General features: G+C 40.0%; 1 long non-coding RNA gene across 1 annotated transcript; it reads right to left on the reverse strand.

Moving 5' to 3' along the window:
• Positions 1 to 16,821: 16,821 nt before the first annotated feature.
• Positions 16,822 to 21,326, reverse strand: LOC108959365. The gene is made up of 4 exons (XR_005551490.1): positions 21,105 to 21,326; positions 20,928 to 21,028; positions 18,131 to 18,204; positions 16,822 to 16,866 (listed from the first exon to the last, which is right to left on the reverse strand). It is a non-coding gene; the product is annotated as an uncharacterized LOC108959365 (long non-coding RNA).
• Positions 21,327 to 22,644: the final 1,318 nt, after the last annotated feature.

Raw genomic sequence — 22,644 nt, forward strand, 5'->3', positions numbered from 1 at the left:
TCGGATGCCAAGGCTGGGGATGCAAAAAATTGCAGGATCTCAAGACACTTCATCAGATAAGATATGTAAAACACGATAAAAGATCTGTAGGCCCCTACCCGACACGACGGTTCGCTCAGCCAACTTAAACTGAATACCTGTCTTTTCTATTACCGTAACTGTCGGAGGGAGGTGGTCCCCCCTCGCCGCTTTCGCATTCCTGAGATCGCCGATGTTACTGGGTTTTCCTTTGTCCGACCATCACACATCCTCTCTCTCTCTCTCTCTCCCAGACCTCGACGGGAAACGCCAACACATATAGCTCGCGGACAAATTAGATGTGGTTGAGGCGAAGGCACCTGTAGAAGCAAGTGGCGTTGGGATCCAGATTACGTGCTAGACTGTGATCTGGAAGAGGGAGACGGAGAAGAGAGTGGGTGGTGAGAATGACGGTTGGTATCTAAATTTAAACGAAAGACCTCCGTAGCGTTTGATGTAGGATCAAGCGTGCCCAACGTTTTTCCATACATACACGGAGATAAGATCCTCGATTAAAATTGATATATTTTCGCGCCAACCAAAGCACTTACAATCTAAAACTACTTTTACGAATGAAAATAGACTTTCATTATAGTTCTAGTGAGAGGTAGAGGAAAAAATTGTTAAAAAAGTCTTGAACTTATTACACTTTCGCCAATTCAGTCATAAACTTTCAATTTTATCAATTGAATCTTAAACCTTTTTACATTTTATTAATTGAGTCTATGCGGTCAATTTTAGGTAGAAGATGCTGATGAGGATACTAGCCGTCCTATTTGACACCACTGGCACAAACATTGACAACTTTAAATATTATTTTAATATATTTTGAATTTATTATGAATTTATTATTTTATTTTTCCTTTTTACCCCCTAATCCTAGGCTAGGAAGGCTGCCAACTAACCCTTGCTTAGTCTAGGTGAGGGCACTACTGCCCTTGCCCAAATCCAAGTGCGGGTTGCAACCCTCACACTGTGGCCGGCAAAGGTTGAGATGCCCTGGCCAACCAAGGGTTAGAAGAAGAAAAGAAAAGAAAATAATTAAAATATTATTAAAAATCTTCACATCAACGCTAGTGGTGCTACATGAGATGGCCGACAATCACGTAAGCATTTTCCAGCTAAAATTTGGTCGGATGAACACGATTGACAAAATATAAAAATATTTATGATTAAATTGATAAAATTAAAAGATTTATGATTAACTTAACAAAAGTTCAATAGGTTTAAAACTTTTTGAACAACTTTCCAAGGAAGAGAGACTCACTTTATACGTATTTATTGGGTAAGGCTTCTCTACAAGGGGATATGCGTAGCTCTTAAAAATACATTAAATTTTAGGCTTTGTTTATTTAGCTGAAGAAATGATTTGAAAAATAATTTCCTAGAAATGATATCTTATATCGCTTGAAATAATTAATTAGTAAAGAATGTTTTCATTGCCGACAATAACATATGTTTAAACATCTTTGTTAATGATGAAAATATTATTCTTTCATTCCTTTTTGTAAGTAATACAAGTGATCACCTTTAGGAAAATATTTTCCAACTCATTCATTTTCCACGTGACAAATTAACCTAGATGTGTTTTCCATTTTGTTCGATCTTCCTTTGATAGGTTATTTTGTGTTTGCTTGAATATCTAGCACAATAATGGGCAAAGTAAGTTTCTTTTCTTTTCTCCTCTTCTTTTCTTTCTTGTTGGGATAACAGCATTGCTAGCATATGAATTTTTGTGCATTTTTCAATCGAGTACCTAAACTTTTTTTTTGGCCAATCAAGTACATGAACTTTTCAATATTAAAATTGAGGATAGAAACTGCCAACGTGTATAATAGTGTTGTTAAACAGTCATTAACCAACTATATTGGCATCGAATATGGCTTCTTGAGATGATACCATGTCAATAGAGACATATTAGATGGCAAATATTATCCGAGTCCATGCTTTCTCTCCCTCCTCATTGCGCAGTATTTAAATGGAGATGGTATTATTTTGGTTCAGTATGGGAGCCATGTCAGTAAAATGCTCAATTTTACAAAGTAAGCGAGCCATCGGTAGCAAAATTGCATGACATGGTTTATTTATTCAACAAATGCCTCATATTGAGCCAAAAGTTGAGATGCTTAATTGGGCACAAAAAGTTATTGCGGTATTGGACTGCAAAATGCACAAGATTCATACATTTGTAGTATCGTTATCCCTTTTTTTCTACAAACAACTCATGGAAATTCTTGTGTAGAAAATCGGTTCATGCAAAGTGAGTGGAGCTTGGGGAAGTCAAGACTCTCATGCCATTATTGAGACATTTTCCATGCCTTGACAACCTAAGAAGTACCACATTATTATAATTGTTGAGGTTCTTTGTCCACAATAATAAAAACAAGGGAGGACCGATAGAATGACTAAAGACACTCCAATTTGTCCCCATACCTTTGTCCTCTCTAGAAAAACCTCGATATATACGTGACAACATTGACAAATGGGTGGTATTGCACGTGCACGTACAAGCCAAGGTAAGTACAGGATCGTAGTCCAACCACAAGCTTCCGATCAATTCCGACCATTTTTTTTTCCATGCGCATAAGTACTTACTCATTATTTATATGAACGAGATAAGGTTTCTTGAAAGTATTTCGGTTGCTTGTTCCAGTAGATAAAAATCTTTGGATTTACGTGGTGACAATAAAGTTCGTGTCCGCAATGTGTTACGAAAAGTAGGCGTTGGAGGCATGCAAAAGAATTTTATTGTATCCCAACATTATTATAAAGATGGTGAATTTTAAACTATAAAATGGATTATAGGTGTCTTAATCAGTCCTAATTAGTGGAAGGTGGGGCGTTAGACCAAAAAGGATCTGTTTCAAGATTAAGGCAGGCCTCAACATCAATGATGGTAGCTTCCAAGATCATCAAGTGGGGCATATTGAAGATGCTGGATAGGGAAGCCTCTCCAATCAAAAGAAGGGTTTCAATTTGTTTGCCCATTTTTCTATAGTTTTGGATCGATATAAATTGATTCATTTTAATTTAATTTAGTTCGATTTGAGATCAGAGGGATCACATCGATGCTTGATCTTGTTGATGTCAAGGTCCAGGCAGGATCTAGCAATAGCGATCTCCAGGATTTCCACTTCGACCCTCTCTTAATCAAGGAATAATTAGTGAAAAGTGGGATGCAGAAGCAATGATCTCCGGCACCGTTGAGTTTCTTGTATTTAAAGCAAGACATGGTCCCCCCGAATCTAATTATGTTTAATTCCAACGTCGTGAAAATTGGATCGAACTATACTCCAAACTAATATATACATATGAAAGATACACGCTATCATGAACCTAACAACAATAATATGAAATCTAGATGGCGACGTATCAAATCAAATATACAACATAGCCGAACTAAATATCTTATTTGACGGTTCCCTCGCACTAAAGGTGGTTGTAGATAAATCAATTGGAGTTTGGAAATTAAATTGTGTACATGACCTTGATAGTGAGGATCTCGACGATTGATCAGCAGAGGAAATATGGAGCATGTTTTAGTGCCCAATGTTATTTGGTGAAGGGACAATGTTTTAGCAATATGCTTTGTTCGTTCATGGAGAAATCACCATGAGTAATTCAAAGAGCACTATAACACGTTGGAAAAACTCCCTATATTGTTTTGAAGATGGCAAAATAGTTTTTTTTTTTTTTTTTTTTTTTGGTCGGAAAAGAGGATATATTTCTATTCAAGTTGGGAAAAAGGAAGAGCCCATTAGAAGGGCTTCATTACAAAGCAAATCTAGCATAACTTGAGGTGGACTAGTAGCCCAATTCGGTGAAAGTGAGCCACATCCGTGGGCCTTCGCGGCCCAGTCAGCTAGGGGATTTGCTTCTCTTCTACAATGTTGTAGCTTGAGGTTGCGGAAATAGGATAGAACAGCTTCAAGTTCGGCGAAAAGGGAGCGACATTCCCACGGCGGCAGACGTTCGCGATTTATGACTTCAGTGAGGATGAGGCTGTTGGTCTCCAACAAAAGGTGGGAGCATGTATTTCCTTGTGTTGAGAGGTTCTTTAGGGTGAGTAGCATGGCTTGAACTTCGATTTGAAGTGCAGATGTTGCGGGAACACTCCGGGTAAAGCCTCCGATCAGTCGGCCCGTATGATCGCGAGCAATGCTAGCGATCGCACCCATTTGATTGGTGATAGGAAAAGCTCCGCCAATATTTATCTTGATGGTGCCTTTCTGTGGTGGGATCCAGGTGCGATTAGGGTTCAGCAAAAGACGTTGGCTTGATTGCTGTTGCTGAGTTCGAAGATGGAGTTGAGCAGAAGCGAGAGTTGTTTCAACTAGGTGGTTCGGGTGGGTCTGTTGACGGCGAAAGACGAGATCATTCCGGGCTTTCCAAAGCTACCATAAGAGTGCTGCAATTGTCTCAAAATTAGCTACTTTCGCTTTCTGTGCAAGTAGATTAGCCAGCCAAGCGTCGATGTGGTTTGTGCTATAATCTTTGATGTTAACCTACACTTTGGGGTGGTTCCAGATGTGGTGGGTCCAGGGGCAAAACAAAACAGATGCTCTGTGGTTTTAGGTAAGTGCGTAGAGCAGAGTGTACATAGTGGGTCAGGGGTAATACTTTGTCGGTATAGATTTGCCTTGGTAGGTAATGCGTTTTGACAAATGGACAAGAGGAAAGTGCGTATCTTGGGGGTTGTTTTGGTTTTCCATATCTGCTGCCATAATTTCCTTGGTGTCTGATAGGAAGAGGATGCGCAAGAAATTGCCTGTGCTAATTCTATCTGCTTGATGATATTATAGGCGCTTTTGACGGTATACTGGCCATCTTCTATCCCTGTCCATATAATTTTGTCCTTGGTAGATGCTAGCCACATCTTAATATTCAGTATTTCTTTAATAGTGTGCTCCTCGAACGAAAGGTTTAGGAACTGAACGTTCCACTCATTCTGATTTGGGATAATAAACCCTGCTACTATGTAAGATCCCTCTCGAGGAGCTGGGCTGCCTAGAATTCCCATAGGTAACCAGTTGTCCTCTCTGACTTTGATCTTTTGGCCATTACCTACTGACCAACGAAGCTTCTTGAGAATAGAATCTCTGCCTAACAGAATACTCTGCCAACCCCATGACGGTCTAGACCCCTTATCAGCATGCCAAAAGTTTGTATCTTGGAAATATAAAGCTTTAAAAACTCTACTCCACAAAGATAATGGATTTTGGAAGAGTCGCCAAGCTTGCTTTCCCAGAAGAGCTTTATTAAAAGTTTGTAAGTCTCTGAAACCTAGTCCTCCACTATCTTTCCTCTCTTTCAGAATATCCCAACTCTTCCAATGAATCCCATGTTTGTTGCTATTGTTTTGCCACCAGAACCTAGCTATTTTTTGTTCAATAACCTTACATATAGATACAGGAACTTTAAAGATTGACATGGCATACTGTGGTAAAGCCTGAACCACCGATTTCAATAGAATCTCCTTCCCACCTTTGGAAATCAAACTTTCTTTCCACCCCTCCAATTTAGCATTTACACGTCCGAGGATCCAAGCAAACATGTTTTTCTTAGATGATCCCCAATCAAAAGGAATGCCTAGATACTTACCTGTTTTGTCTAGAACTGGCACCCTCAATTCGCTAGCCATGTTTATCTTAAGAGCGTTAGGGCAGTATTTACTGAGGAACAGACCTGATTTATTCCTGTTAATTTCTTGTCCTGTGACTAGACAATACTGATTAAGGATGTTTGCTAAATTTTGACATTCCCGGGTTCTACCATTGAGGAAAAATATAGCATCATCAGCAAAAAATAAGTGCGATAGGGTAGGACAGCACCTGTTTAGTTTTATGCCCCATAAATGGCCCATGTCGATAGCTTGTTGGATGAGGGTGGATAACATATTTGCCATAAGGATGAATAAGTAAGGTGAGAGAGGGTCACTCTGTCTGAGTCCCCGTGAAGGTTTAAAATAAGGTAGGGCTTCGCCATTTAACTTAACACTGAGAGAAGTTTTCGTTACACATTGCATCAGCCAAAGCACCCAACGATCCTGAAAACTAATTTGGCGAAGATACGCTTCCAAAAAATCCCATTCGATCCTGTCATAGGCTTTCTCCATATCCAACTTTAGGATCACCTGAAATTTCTTCTTTCTAGTACGAATTCTGAACTGATGTAGTACCTCTTGAACTATCAATATATTGTCTTGTATTTGTCGCCCTGATACAAAAGCACTCTACTCTGTGGAAATCATCTCAGGGAGGCAAGATTTCAATCGGTTTGCCAAAACTTTTGAGATAATCTTATAGATAAAATTGCATAAGCTGATGGGTTGAAATTGATCTAACCTCTTTGGGCTAGGTACTTTAGGGATCAAACAGATTTCTGTTTGGTTAACCTTTGCAGGCATCACCCCAGTAGTGAAAAAATGTTGCACAGATTGAAACACATCATCCTATATAATATCCCAATGACCATGATAAAAAAAGACCATTTAGGCCATCGGGTCCTGGCGCTTTGGTGGCTCCCAGTTGAAATGTCGCTGTCTTTACTTCCTCTCTTGTAACTTTAGCGATTAATTGGGTATTCATTGTGGTTGTCACAACTCGAGGACATTGTGATAAAGTAGGTCCATAGTCTCGTTGTCCTATTGAAGTATAAAGATTTTGAAAGAAAGTAGTTGTCATGTTCCTCACATGAGCTGGCTCTCGTATCCATTTCTCATTTCCATCTTTCAACATGCTGATTGTATTTCTTTTCCGCCTTTGTATTGTAGTTGCATGAAAGAATTTGGTGTTTCTGTCCCCCCACCGCATCCAGTTGATCCTAGAACGCATCGACCAGTAGTGTTCCTCCTGTAACCATATATTCTGAATTTGTGCCTTCAGTGACTTAACCTGATCTCTGTTGTAATTGCAAACATGTTGATTGATATGATGCTGAAGTTGCTGCTTTAAAGTATTGAGTTGATGATGACCAGCGGTAAATTTCAGTTTGCTCCATTGGGCCAGCGCAATAGTTGTCCTCCGAAGCTTCTGAGAGATGGTGGAGGGGTTGTTCGAGTCAAATGACCAAGCATTCAAAACCACCCTGTGGCATTCAGCATATTGAAGCCAATAAGATTCAAAGGTAATCTTTTTCCTCCCCCTTACTAATCTGAGTTGTGTATTTAAGATTAGTGGATAATGATCCGACCCTAAGGCAAGTAAAGCATGAACTTCAACTTTCGGATAGGTTAAACGCCATTCCATAGTGCACAATGCTCGATCAATCCTCTCCTTAACAACTTCATCACCACTCCTATTATTCACCAAAGTGTAGGCACATCCCTTAGTCTCAAGATCCATCAAAGCACAGTCGTGTAATAATTCTCTAAAGGAGTGCAGCTGATATTGCTCAGGTGATCATTTTCCCACCTTCTCCCAGTGATGTAAAATTTCATTAAAATCACCAATACACACCTAGTATGTAGTTGGCTGAGGTGCTGCATCTTTGCCCATAGATGTTGTCGTTGTTGATAAACCGCCGGTGCGTGAAGATAAGTGATGCCCATAGGTGTCATACTCATATCAGCAGAACAGATAGTGTCAATAAAATGTGAGTCATGAGTATGGACAGTAAGTGTGATCGGCTCATTCCAAAAAAGAACCATCCCTCCAGCCAAGCCTTGGGGATTCACTAAAAAACTATTGTTATACTTCAGCCTCCGCTGTACGCGCTTGATAACGGGTTCCTGGTTCTTTGTTTCCATCAAAAAGATAATATCGGGCCTTTCTTGGGCCACTAGGGCCTTTAAAGCTCGAATTGTTAGGGGGTTGCCCAGCCCCCGACAATTCTAGTTGACAATTTTCATTTGTCCGACGGTGGCTATTTTGGGCAAGCCACCATAGCCTGTTTTGCTACCCCTTCGGCTGCAAAGATAGGGGTATCCATAAGGAGTGTGATTCATCAAGTTGTACATTGACATGAGAGCATGTCCCATAAGGGTTATATCGCTTAGCCTTCTTGAGGGGACTCGCCTTTGTAATCATTCGTGGATCTTTTAGCTTCTTGCTGGTTGTGGAACCCTCAGATGTGTTACCAACTAAAGTTAATTTGTTCAGCCATTTTTCTTGTTGTGTAGGTTCTGCCATTGAAGAGAGCTGCAGGGCAGGCTTTGGAAAACTCTGAAAATTACGTGTTGTACTAGTCTCCATAGCTGTTGGTTGATACATGGTGCTCGGAGGTGCTGTAGGGAGTAATAAAGGTGCCTTCTGTTGAGTTTTTGGTATGATTTCTTCCCCCTCTGCTTTGTCTGGTTGCGGTTCATAGAATGTTATCTAGAATGGACTATGTTCTCTGACCTCTACCGGCAGCCAGGGACCATAGGATAGCTTATCTATTCATTCTAATTTAGCTTCGTCAAAAGGAATAGTCTGACAAAATGTTGCATAATGGCCCAATATGCTACATGAATAACAATAGTGAGATAGACACTCATATTTATAGTAGATCCAAATATTCTTTCCCTCCAATCTGATTAGTTTACCAGATTTCAGCGGTTCTTTGAGGCTTATTTCCACTCGTGCCCTCCCTATTTTGAAATTGGAACCTTCTTTATGCTCGAGGTTCACTTGTTGTACTTGGCCAAGGTGCCGAACAGCTCTGGCTATCATACTCTCGGTGCATCTTTCTAAAGGAAGCCCTAGGACTTGCACCCATAACTCACTAGTCGTGAAGTCATAGCAATGGAGAGGCGTATTTGGCATCCAAGGTTTTACAATCACGAGATGGTTGCCAAACAGCCAATGGCCATTATATAGGATTCTTTGCCTTTCTGCTTCTGAATTGAATTTGAAAACATAAAGATCGTCTTCGCATTGCGAAATTTGTACATGATCATTGCGCCAGACGCGCTTTAACGTAGTCTAAAATGCTTGAAAGTTAATTGATGGTTCAGACATAATTTTACCCACTAATATTAAGTTGCATTCTTGTAGCTTCTCCGGCGGTACTTCGTCATCCCAAACATCCACTTCTTCTTCGGACCGGAGTTGGCCAAGTCTGTTACAAAGTGCAGCGAGACGGGCATCTTCTTGTTGCTGGGATTGAGTCATATCTAAAATTGCCGAGTTAGAGCAGTAGATGCGACATGCACAGCTCTGAAGATGTTACCCAAAAGAGATCCCAGTCACTGGGCCACCAAGAAAACCTAGGGAAAAATTGGGAACTCGAACAGGATAATCGTCAATTGCAGTGGAAACTACACCATGGTTGTCAACACTAAGGGAAATGGGCAACTACATGAGCAAAACGAGCAAGGATGGCGGGCGGAGAAAGACAGCTACTTCAATGGTGAGAGGGGAATCGTCATCTACCGAAGTGGGAATGAAACTGGGTAATGAGATGAAAGAAAGAAATCGAGGGCTTAGAAAGGGAATCGAGGGTTTGGCTGAAAATGGAAATACCCAGAACAGAAATAAACTCTACATTTTGAGAGAGAAAACTCTACATGTTGAGAGATAAATCATTCTGAAATTGCGAGATAAGCTCGTGGAGTTCGTAAGATGGAAAAATAGTTAAAAGCTACTAATGTGTGTATTATTAGTGTAGTGCCAGGTTTTAGATGCACAAGCAATATGTAATTGGTGTCTTCACAAAATCATCAAAAGCTAAGAGTGATCTGCCTCTATCAAGGGTGACCAAGGTATTGGATGTAGAAGGTGTCTAAAAGATGGTGGACCTGAGTAAAGGTGAATGAGTCATAAAATAGGGAGTTGGTGAAACTTGGATGGACCATAGAAGGTGAACCGCTCAGTAGAATTAGAGTCGTCAACATGCTTGAAAGGACTAGAGGATAGATGGTGATAGTCACTTTAAGTGAGAAGCATGAAGGGATTGGGAAGACTGCTAGTAGAAACAGCTCTTGCGATAGACAAAATGGAAGAAGTGTGATGTGCTTCTACTACTTGGATGAAAAAATTTACATCTCTTTTGACTTGATTTAAAATTCAAATTAGAGGTTGATAACCAGTTTCATGGTTTGGAGTTCACAGAAATTAACCCAGAGAAAATTAGAGTAGCATTTCTCTGTGTGCAAGAATTTAGAGAGTCAGCCATTGGACAAAAGCAAAAGCATCTATTTCTAAAAATCCCCTTTTTGGCTCAGTGATAGAAAACTGATTGTGCAATTTGCAGGCAACTAAGGAGAGGCTTGTATCCAACGGATCCTTATACCTAGAGAAGACTTGCAACGGTTAGATTAACGCTCGGGAGATTATTAAAGGGCTCAAGTATTGCTAAGAAAAGTGGCAGAAAATAGAAAGATTCTATTCTATCTCGTATTGAATACTCTCATGCTTTTTAGTGTGATTACTGTTTGTATATCGATTTACATTCTCTGAAACGATTTCTAGGCTTTGTATTCTAATATTGGTCCTTTGGTTTGATCAAACTTATCTACTAAGTTTCAGGTGAAAAAAAACACCTGCTACTATCTCTAACCTAGCAAAGATCACTAGGGATTGCGGCCTAATTCTTGTCTGTTAGTCTAGGAGAGTGAAGCCGGTTTAAAAAATTGACCGAACCACTATTTATCTGCTTCCATATTCTTCTCTCTCTTTAACTCATAAGCATCAACATTTGATTAACTATTTCCTTCTCTACAAAAGCAATCTTGCAAGTATTTCAGGAGAAGTTTTACCCATAAGAAGATTCACCATCGGCCAATCCGTCAAACGCCAAAAACAGCTATCTCAACGAACTTCTCATGCGTCCAATGGGGTTTATGTTGAAACACAAGTGAACTTTGAAATTGTGATCGCTGCGGCGATTTGGTCTTACACCCAATGGAATTGGCATCTTAGGGTTTTGAAATCGAGACCATCATTGGCGATATTTTGAAAAGAAGTTGACATGTGACATCTTTTAAGCATGAACCTTATGTGACAAAAGGTGAGTAAAGTCCTCTCCGTCACATAATGTGGAGCTTGAGGCATTCCAATATTTTGCTAGACATTTATCTGGTAAATGGAAAATGGTTGGAAGAGGTGACCATTGCTAATGACATCTTTAAGTGTTACCATAAGGATATTATACTTGTTACGGAATATTTAATTTGAGCTATAACTATTTTACATAACCCACAACCAGAAAGTCCATGTTTTGCGAGGCCATCAGTCATCTCCACCAAAATCTTAATAGTCAAGAAGTTTTTTTACATGACATATGCCATAACTAGGCAACATAGTTCAAGTCCACTCATGATGAGAATCAAACTTGAGATCTCGTGAAAGACATGTAAACCAATTAACACTAGGTCCGAAACCTTGGTGGTACAATATTTCCTCGAGCGTTATTAGGTTTTTACTATGTTCTTAAAGACACATCCAGATGAGACAAAAATAAGGTTGACAAGTAAAACGAGCTTCATGGTTCGAATTTATTCGAGTATGGCATGGAATCTAATTTTCACAGGGCAGAATTTACTTAAACTTCTGGGGAAACTAAAGAATTAAGGCCCACTAAATTGGAAGTATGTATATGCTATTCGATACAATTTGTTTTTTTTTTTTGTTGAGATTTTTCTACCTAAAATGGGCTTTCCTCTTGTAAAAAGTAAGCATGAAAATAAAATTTTCACTTAGAAGAAACTTCTAGACAGAAAGCATTATAATCGTGAAAGCTGGAAAAACACCTATAGACTACCAAAAAACATCACCTTTTAAATCCCTCATGGTTGACACAACTGGTTGGGGTGATTGAAAATTTTCGGCTAAAGAATTGGAGGTCACTTTTTTATATTTCATCAATTACATGCAAACTGCTTTACATCAAGGCAATTTACATAGGCCAAAGTTTAAAGTCAAACTTTGAACTTAACTCGTTTATTGAGATCACTTGTTTATGTGTCATCAACTATATGCAAATTGCTCTACATCAAGACAACTTACATAGGCCAAAAGCTTAGAGTCCAGTCTTGGACTTAACCCATTTATTGAGCTGGTAAGTTTTTTATGGACATCCAAATAGTCGGATCCCGACGCTTGTGCCCTGAGATTATTATTAAAAAAATTGGCTTTTAATTGCTTAAGATCATAACTCCAGCTTCCTACTATTCTCTCTCGACTCTAGAGCTCCCCTCTACCCTTTTGGTAGCTTGCCCCCCAAAACCAAAACCCTAAATTTCCAGTAGATTTCTAATACCCAAAAATCATGATTACCCCTTTTTGAACAATGAAACCCATCACGTAATCCCCTCATCTGAGAAGTCTTGAGTCCTGTTCTCTCCCTTCGGATGGATCCAAGTAGCGTCTGGAAGAATCGGAGCTTTGCAAAAGGTTGGCTGTGTTGTCATTCTCATGGATTTCTTTTGGCCTCTCTGATTTCGATGCAGTGGAATAGATTCTGACGCTCCCATCTTCACTGGAGAACCGTAGATAGTAGTAGTCCTTGGATGCAGTGGTAGTGAGTGAATGGCAACTGTTTGATCTGTAGTGATTTTGTTATTTGTCCGGAGCTGTTAAGACAAATGGATGATTCTGGGGAAGCGGATACTCTCTGGCTGCTCTGTCTTCCTTGTACTTGATACACAACCTTCTAATTGCCATACCCACCAGCCCACTCACCTATTCACCTCCATCTCAGAGCCCCCTTCAATCTACAATTTCTACAGATTTACCAAACCTCAAAAACCTATAGGAAAGAAAAATGGAAGGTAAAGAGGAGAATGAAATGCGAATGGATGCCTTATGTAAAAGTCTAGGCCACTTGTGGTCGGAGAACGATGTAGTAGAAGTGACGAAAGAGATCCCCCAGAAAAAAAAAGGGAAGAATGCCATCATACCCTATTTGGGAAGCTATACTCCAAACCTAATGTCAACTTTCCAGCTTTCCTAAATGTAATGAAGAAAGCATGGAAAACAGAAGCGGTGGCTTGCTCACAAAAGGAACCGGGTTTTTTCTCTTTCATTTTTCAATCGAAGCAGGAAAAAGAGATAATTATGAAATCCGGACCCTGGTCTTTTGCCAGTAATTTACTAGTACTTAAACAATGTGAACCGGATATCCCAGAGCACTATTATGATTATTCTCGATGCGCTTTTTGGGTGCATATTGGAGGGATTCCCCCTGGGTGGATGATAGAAGAAGTGTTCACTGACCTGGCAAAAAAGGTAGGCAAAGTGCTGGAAATTCAGGTGGATTCAAAAGGAAACGGACCGCAGAAAGGTGGAAGAGTGAGAGTTGTCGCGACCCAATTTTTTCGGGGTGTGAACCACCTAGGGTTTAGCTAATGGATTATTAAGCCTAGACTTAACTCGGGCTCTCCCAAGCCCATACCAATTCGCGACTTAGGTTCAAGTTTATAACATGCAAATGATTTTCAATTAGGAGTCGCCACTAATCTATTTTTGGTGAGTCGATTAGAAACCCTAGTAAAGTAACGGGAGATTTACTTTACTCCTACGAACCAGAGATTTATGAGTTCGGGGACTTGATTACGCTAGATTTCTCTAACGCCCTTTCGGTACCTTTCTTTTTATTTTGAAAAATGTTTGGCAAGCAACTTGAATCGATTTTAAATCTATTTTCCTAACATGTAAGGTGATCATGCAAGTACACAAACCACCAATTCAACACCCAGATAAACAATAAATAAATTACAAAAAAACTTACCTCAAAGCAACGAAAGCATCTGCGTTGTTAGATCAAAATTCACATCAACAACCCTAGATATGATTTCTAATCAACACGCAATTTCTTTTTTTGGTTTTCACTTAATTAATGAGAATCATGCTTTATGCAATGCATGCCACTAATTTAACATGAAATGATATGACATGGCAACATGACTTAGCTATATGACCTAAGCGATATGACATAAATAAGCATGTAATCTATCCTGAAGCATGAGATGGATTTATTGTAAAAATAATTTTTTTGTATTTTCCATGAGATTCGAAATTAAAGAAATGCAACATTTAAATATGCAATCTAAATTAATCTAATGACTGACAATTTCTACTTAAATGGACCTAACAAAAATCACTAAATGACGTGCATTGTATGAACCTAATTCTATATGACGTGCACATGGTTTTTATTCTAAATAAGCATGCCATTTATTCTAATATGCAATGACGTATAAAGAATGTCCTAATTCTACATGACATATGCATGATGACCCTTTTTTGTGTTTTTGTTTTATTAATTTCGAAATTAAGAATTATCAAATTATTAAACATGCAACCTAAGTAAAAAAACACTAGCAACCTAAATTGATTGATTTGATTTTTGATTTTTGAAATTCGAAATAAAATCTCTATTCTAAATATGCAAGATAACAAGAAATATTCTAAAACAAACCTAATCCTAATTCAATTTTTTTGATTTTCTTTTTTATGAAAACGAAATTTATTCAAACGACACGATAGCAAATCAGGCAAGATAAGATCAATATCCACAAATTGACGAATCATATCCTGCACATGAGATCGGATTGGCCAATTTTAGACAAAAATCACGAATCGTATCTCGAGCGTGAGATCGGATTGGTGATTTTTCCGTGCGATTACGGGTCGTATTTCGAGCATGAAATCGGACCGTCAATCATATGCACGTTGTGAAATTAGGAAGATTTCCTAATTTAGAAGGCTACTCGAGATTTCACATATCTTAGCATATCGGAAATTTCCATCATGGGCATCAATGAATATATCAAATAAGGAAACGGAATTTTCGAAAATCAAAATAGATAAGATTTTTACCTAATTTGAATATTGGCTTCCGAATTCCGATCCTCAAACGGCTACTCACGATCCGCGACCAAGGTTGGCCAGCGGTGTACTCGCGGTCAAGAGACCCGAAGTCTGTTCTCTATTCTTCCACTAAAGAATATCTCCACACGTCTGAATTCTTCATGAGCTCCTGGCCTAAAATTAATCTTCTTCTTGCATGAAGTGAAACCATAAAACCCACAAGTTGTAAATACGAGACAAAACTCAACAGAAGACAAATTCACCGCTTGCACTTATTTGACCAAATTGTGATCCCTTTCCACCTGCGGCAACTTTATCCTCTTTTCGGAACACGTGAGACGCCACGGTTTTGTTGCTGGACGTAGACAAGGGCACCGGTAAACCTGCAAAAACAGAGAGTAGTAATCTTCGGGGCGTGGCTCAGCAATTCGTGGTGCTGCTGGGATGTTTGGGATCAGCCGGAGATGTTACGGTGGTGTGGCGACTTCTAGCGTTGGGTCGCAGCAGCGGTGGTGAGCAGCGATGCGGGTGGGTCACAGCCAATGAACCTGCGAAAGTAGAAACTTCAACGGATCGGTTTGAAGAGAAGATCAACGCTGGCTCGAGCTTGGCGTCAACGTCGACGGGCAACTCGTGAACCGTGGTGGTTTGCAATTCTCAATGAGTGGCCAGCAATAAGGACTCAGTGCGAAGTGGTCGGCGGTATACACGGTGGACAGGGCTCACGGGGAGGTAGCGGGACATTATGCCATCTATTCTTCTCCCCACTGTCTATAGTCGCCACGCATCCGAATTCTTTGAGATCTCATTGCCAAAAAACGTTCTTTTGCTTGCATGAAACAAAATCACAAAGCCCACAAAATGTTATAGTAAAATATGGATAAAACTTAAAAAAGAAGACCAACCCACCACTAAGAATTATTCAAGCGAGATTCTATAATATCTCTTTTTGACCGTGGACTTCAAGCTCGCAAGCGGTGGCTGCGAAAATATGACGAGATATTTACGCCGGTCAGGAGATATTGGCCTCTTTGAACTTCGACGAAACCTGCAAAGAATATATACGAACGAAGCGCAAAAGCCTGTTTGGTGATTGTCGGTGAGTCAGAAGAAAACACTTCAGGGCATCACTAGGCCAGATGGAACTTGCAGGAAACTTTGCTAACTCCGAACTAGGCTGTAGTGGTTCAAGCGTCCCTGGGGTGCGCTGGCTCGTGGTATAGCAAAAGCAGCGGATCGTGGATCGTCGGGGATGGGGGCTGCTCTAGTGGTTGGCCTCTGTTGAACCTGGGTTCGTCGAGGCTTGGTCACGACGGTAGGAGGTTGGCACCAGATCAGCAGCTCGTCGCAAAGGCAAAGAGGTCACAGCAGCGAATCCATCGTCGCTGCAGGGGGCGACGTAGCAAAGACGTGTGTCCACGGTAACTCCGGCGGCTAGGGTGTGGCGTTGTAGCAAAAGGCCTCGCACAACGTGGGGGCTCCTCGACTTGGCAGAGAGAATTCCTTCTCTTTTCTCTCTCTCCCGTGTATATCTCTAAACGTCACTGACCAGTCCTCTCTCTCTCTCTGCAGACCAGTCGCTTTTCTCTCTGAATTTTTTTCCTTTTAATATGGCCAAATGTCTCAATTGCGTGGACCCATTTAAACCCTACGCATCTAATCTATTTATAGGCCATGAGTTAGGGTTTTAATTTCTTTCCAAATTCATATCCATGAAAATTCCTTTTTCCAAACGCAATATCACTTTTTATTTTCCACACCTCTTCTAGATTTCCTTTGCAAAAAATGAATATTCTCTATTGATTTTTTCAAAAATTGCAATAGGATTTTTTCAAATATGGGCTTAGGCTAAATTGCTCTCTTCGTGGGCTTAGTCCGACTTGTCGCCTTAAAGTTCAAAACCACAAAATCAAACCAATTTGTCACTAACCCAATGTAAATGCAAATTAAAACATAAATGCACCTAAAACTATATGTTATGCAATTGACTATTTTTTCAAGGATAAAATTAACCCTTAATTTTTTAATGATATAAATGACTAAGCGGGTCGCCAAAATTTAGGTGTCAACAAGAGTGGAAGTGGACTTATCAGCTCCACTAAAATCAGGTGCTATTCTGGACATAGGAAACAAGAAGTTATGGGTAGAGTTTAAATATGAACGTTTACCGCACTATTGCTATTCGTGTGGAAAAATTGGGCATTACGCTACTAATTGTGAAGAAATTCCTTATGAGCAAACATCATGGGCTGAAAATAAAGCAGGAAAATATGGCCCATGGCTTAAGGCGGAAGTGTGAGATCATAGCCCCCATTGGGAAGCGTTTTATGGCAAACTAGAAGAAGAAGTTGCTGAGGAAGATACGGCACTAGATATTCCTCCAATTACCTATGAAATGGATATAGTGGCTAGAGATGAAAGTGACGATAGGGACGCCCCAAATCGCAACAAGAAAAGAGCATAAAATTCAAACACACAGGAGGCACCAGAAGATACAACAGTTACAACTATGAAAAATATAGATCATGGCAAACAGATTATGTGTTTAGAAGTTACTAAACCGCTCCTGTCAAAGGTTGGGAAATGCAGCAAGAAAAATATGAAGGTGCATAGGGCAAAAAAATAGAAATGCACAGCAGAATAGATTCCTTTTACAATTGAGGAGTCGGAGCTTTTGGAAACCCCAATTCAGTTGATCAAAGATGGCAATGAATGGGTTGTGGTGGCTAGCCCTAATAAGCCACCGGAGACGATATGAAAATTATAAGCTGGAATTGTCAGGGGCTGGGCAATCCCCTAACATTCCAGGAGCTAAGAGCTCTAGTAGCTCTTGAAAGGCCTAATCTCATCTTCTTGATGAAAACAAAGAACAAAGCAACGATGGTGGAAGGTGTTAAAAGGAGACTTAAGTTCCAAAATCTATTCCTAGAAAACCCGGAAGGAATTGCGGGAGGCTTAGCAATGTTATGGAGTGAGGAGGTGGAGTTAAAGATAAATGCCAGCTCTAAAGATTTTATTGATTTGGAGTGTAAAGATCCAGAAAGTGGTTATCAAATGAGAATAACTTTTCTTCATGCTTCGACGAATTTCGGGGAGAGACTAAAGCTATGGCAAAAATTGAAGGATTCCCGGCCAACAACTCATTTACCATGGATTTGCATGGGAGATTTTAATGAAATTTTATATGTTTGGGAGAAGGTGGGGAAAAGAGAAGCAGATAATCACAGAATAGCAGCATTCTGAGAGTTATTAAATGAGTGCTCCCTAATGGACATGGACAGCAAAGGTTGCGCCTACACTTGGGCAAACAATCGGGAAGGAGAGGCCCTTGTTAAAAAAAGACTAGATAGAGTTCTATGCACTATGGAATGGAGGATTACCTTTCCTGCTGCTGAAGTTCAAGCGCTACCAGCGATTGGTTCGGACCATAGCCCTCTTCTTCTTGTGCTGCATCCTGAAATTATGAAAAGGAAGAGAGAATTTGAATTCGAAGCATACTGGTTAGAAGACCAAGAGTGTGGAGAGACTATAAAAAGGATATGGAACAAAACGCCTTTAATCCAGATGAGCTTCTCAATGAAAGTCAATGATATGTCCAAGGAGCTTCTAAAGTGGAGTAAAGACAAGTTTGCCAATGCGCAATGTCGCATCAGGGAGCTTAACAGAGAACTAATAGAGATTACAAACCAGAATTCCGAAAATTCCAGCAGGAAGGAAGCTCAGAACATTGTTGATCAAATAGATAAACTCTGGAAACAAGAGGAAAAATTTTGGGGGATGAGATCTCGCATCAATTGACTACAATGGGGAGATAGGAATACTAAGTTCTTTCACACTACTACGGTACAGAGAAGATAGAGGAATAGGATTACAATGCTGCAAATGGAAGATCAAAGCTAGTGTAGGGACCCATCGGCACTCAAAGAACACATAAGGTCCTTCTACCGGAACCTTTATAAATCGGTGGGTCCTAGGAACTATCATCCAATCCTAAACCAATGCCCCAGCCCAGTTAGAGAGGAAATAAATGAATATCTGATGGCAAATATTACCCTTGAAGAGGTGAAAGATGCGGTTTTTCAACTGGGCTCATTAAAGGCCCCCGGCCCCGACGGAATAAATGGATTTTTTTATCAACAGTCTTAGGAGGATATCAAGCTGGATTTGTTCCAACTAGTGCAGAACTTCTTTGAAACAAGTATCATCGACCCTCTACTAAATAGAATGCACATATCCTTGATACCAAAAGTTAAAAACCCAGAAAATATAGGCCAATTCAGACCTATCAGTTTATGCAATTTCAGCTACAAAATCATATCAAAAGTCATGGCTAATAGACTAAAAATTGGCTTCCATAAATTATAGAGCCTGAACAGAGTGCCTTTGTACAAGGGATGCAAATCCAAGACAATATTTTCATAGTTCAGGAAGTTCTACATCAGTTGAGAATAGCAAAAAGAAAGAAAAAGTTTCAGGCGATATTGAAATTGGATATGCAGAAAGCCTATGATAGAATTGAATGGGATTTTTTGAGGGATTGCATGCTGAAAATGGGTTTCTGTGAGAGGTGGGTATCTTTAATCAAGCAATGTGTTTCGATGGTGTCCCTAAGTGTGAAGATAAATGGGGAGCCTACTCAATTTTTCACCCCTTCAAGAGGAATTAGACAAGGCGACCCTCTTTCCCCATATTTATTCATCTTAACAGCAAATGTTCTAACTTGGATGATGAACAAAGCATTGGAAGACGGAAGCGTTCAGGGGATTAAGCTAAATAGGTTCTGCCCTACATTGTCTCACTTACTCTTTGCAGATGATGCCATATTTTTTCTGAATGGGACTATCGTAGAATGCCAAAACTTAGCAAATATTCTCAACCAGTATTGCTTTGCAACAGGCCAAGCTATTAATTTAAACAAATCAAGTGTATGTTTCAGCAGTAATTGTCCTCTAACTCTAAAAAGAAACCTAGCACAAGAGCTTAGAGTACCAATCATAGACAAAACATGGAAATATCTTGGAATACCAACATAATGGGGTCATTCAAAGAAGGAGATGTTCGCCTGGATTATAGCAAGAGTAAACTCGAAGTTAGAGGGATGGAAAGAAAAGTTATTGTCCAAAGCAGGAAAAGAAATTCTGATAAAGAGTGTTGTACAAGCCCTCCCTCACTATGTGATGTCTGTCTTTAAATTGCCTATCTCTATTTGCAAAGCCATAGAAAAAAGAATTGCGTCATTTTGGTGGCAGAAAAGAGAATCAAAAAGAGGTTTGCATTGGAAGAATTGGGAAACTTTTAAAACCAGAAAGGATGAGGGAGGTTTGGGGTTCAACGATTTGATAAATTTTAACAGAGCAATGCTCGGCAAGCAAGCTTGGTGATTATCCAAGAATCCTTCAGTTTTGTGGAGTAAAATATTGAAAGGCATCTACTTTCCCAATGGAGACTTGTGAAAGGCGAAAACAGGGCAGCGACCATCTTGGGGGTGGCAAAGCATTTTAATAGGACGAGAGGCCATAGAATCAGAGGTTAAATGGTCAGTGGGGGATGGCAAGTCTATCAATATACGAGAAGACAAATGGCTAAAGTTTGGAGTGCTTGGTGGCCCAGCCAACTAAAATGATCTAGTTATGGTGGATGAACTGATCAATGAAGACTCGAGGACATGGAAGGAAAGCTTGATCCTTAATCTTTTCGAAGATAAAGCAGCAAATGAGATACTCGCGATACCCATCAGCCCGATCCCAAAGAATGATTGTCTAGTTTGGACAGGTAATAAATCAGGGACATATACTGTGAAGAGTGGGTACAATATGGCCTATTCTAATACCACGAGAACAGAACAAAACAGAGCATCTTGCTCGTTCAAGCCACCAAGAACACTTTGGACTGGAATTTGGAGTCTAGCTATCCCTCCGAAAATGAGAACTTTCCTATGGAGTCTATGTCAAAACGCCATACCTACGAGGGAGAACTTGCATAAAAGGAAGCTACTACCCGACCCCTACTATCCACTTTGCACCACACATATGGAAACAACAGAACACCTATTTTTACTCTGCAAATGGACGAAAAAAATATGGGCATACCCACGAATCAATCTCATCAGAAACCCAAGCAACATAACAAGGTTCGATCAGTGGCTCATGGAAGTTTTCGAAGGAAGGGATGTTTTACCTGAAAGAGAACTCGTGGCCGCGGTGCTGTGGAACATATGGAAGACCCGAAATAACTTTATCTTCCGAGCAAAGCCTCCACAATCGGTTGATATTGTAGATCTAGCACAAGCACAACAAAAGAATTTCAGCAGATGGGCGAATCAGAAACAGCAAAGACCCACGGCTCGATGCTTACCGATTAGATGGAAGCCGCCGGGAAAAGATGAGATGAAGCTGAATGTTGATGCATCGTGGACTCCGGCCGAATATTTATGTTCAGTTGCTGCGATTTTGCGCGATCCATCGGGGCTCGTCATCGAGGGTTTTGTTAAAGAGTTGCGGGCGTCTTCCCCCCAAGCAAGCCGAAGCCCTAGCTCTGCTGAACGGGTTGAAGTACTTGAGGAAAAGAGAAGGGACGCACGTGGGATCAGAGAAAGGTCAAAGCAGGAGATGGGTGTTCGAAAGTGATAGTTCAAGTTTGCTGGAAATGGTGATGGGCCGGGCCGAAGTTTCATGGGATCTAAAAGAGATAGTGGACCAGTGCAAAGAAGAGCTACGCCTGTTCGAATCGGCAAAGGCAGTATATTGTCCACGAGAGGCGAATCGAGCGGCGGATTGGCTTGCTAAAACTCACCGAGCCAAAAATCTCCCTATAAATTGGGTAACTAATCCTCCTCCCCCCCTTTCGGAAATTCTATGTTCAGAATTTTATCCATCGTTGTCTTGTAAGGCTCGCTTATTTTCATGAATGAATGCAATATCTACTTTCGACCAAAAAAAAAAAAAATTGCTTAAGATCTAGCGTTTCTTGGCTGATGCTGGGAGCAATTGTTGCTTTGAAGAGAGAGAGAGAGAGAGAGAGAGAGAGAGAGAGAGAGAGAGAGAGAGAGAGAGAGAGAGAGAGATCACTCTTTTTTGGTAGCCAAAAAAACTTACTAATAAATTTGTATCATGGAATTGTTTCAAATTTTATAGTAAAAGGATATGTTCAAATCTAGACAAGGCAAAACATGTGGTGTACATATCTACTGAATTATCCAATTCAATTTGTTGGAACGTGGATCAGGAAGGAGAAAAAATCATCTCTCTCTCTCTCTCTCTCTCTCTCTCTCTCTCTCTCTCTCTCTCTCCTAGCAATTTAAGACGGCTTGTGAGTAATCGATTGGTCATAATTTTTTTTTTTTTAATAATTCAGGAACATGAGTGTAGATACTTTGCTATTTGAAGGCTTATGAAACATCTTACAAATTCTATGAACTGATTAAGTCAAAATCATTATCCTGTGTGAAATGGCTATGACTTAAAATGGTTTGCATGTTAGGTGACCCTTTGTTGTAATATAGCACAAAAACTAACAAACCGTCAAATTCAATATCAAATAGGAGAGGACGAATTACCAGAAAAACTATCAAAGATTGATAATGACATCAGATATATGTGATTCAGTTCAAATGTTGATGCCTCAATGTGGAGAGCCAATCACAAAGAATTTACCAATTAATGGAGAAGTATACTCGAGTCTTTTCAGACGTCTTTATGTCCCTTGAGTAGATTCTTGCTCAAATTTTAGCTAAAACTTGAGCCACAAGATAAAAACCTCAAGTTGGTTGGATTCGTGTTTATGAATATTTGATGATATCGATGAACACTAACTATCTGATTTGTACTTCTTATGTGGCATTCTTTAAACAAGTAAATAGAGAGAATCCACAATTCCAAGAATGTGATCCCAAAAG

The sequence above is a fragment of the Eucalyptus grandis genome, chromosome 5 (assembly GCF_016545825.1).
Source record: "Eucalyptus grandis isolate ANBG69807.140 chromosome 5, ASM1654582v1, whole genome shotgun sequence".
Taxonomy (NCBI): Eukaryota; Viridiplantae; Streptophyta; class Magnoliopsida; order Myrtales; family Myrtaceae; genus Eucalyptus; species Eucalyptus grandis.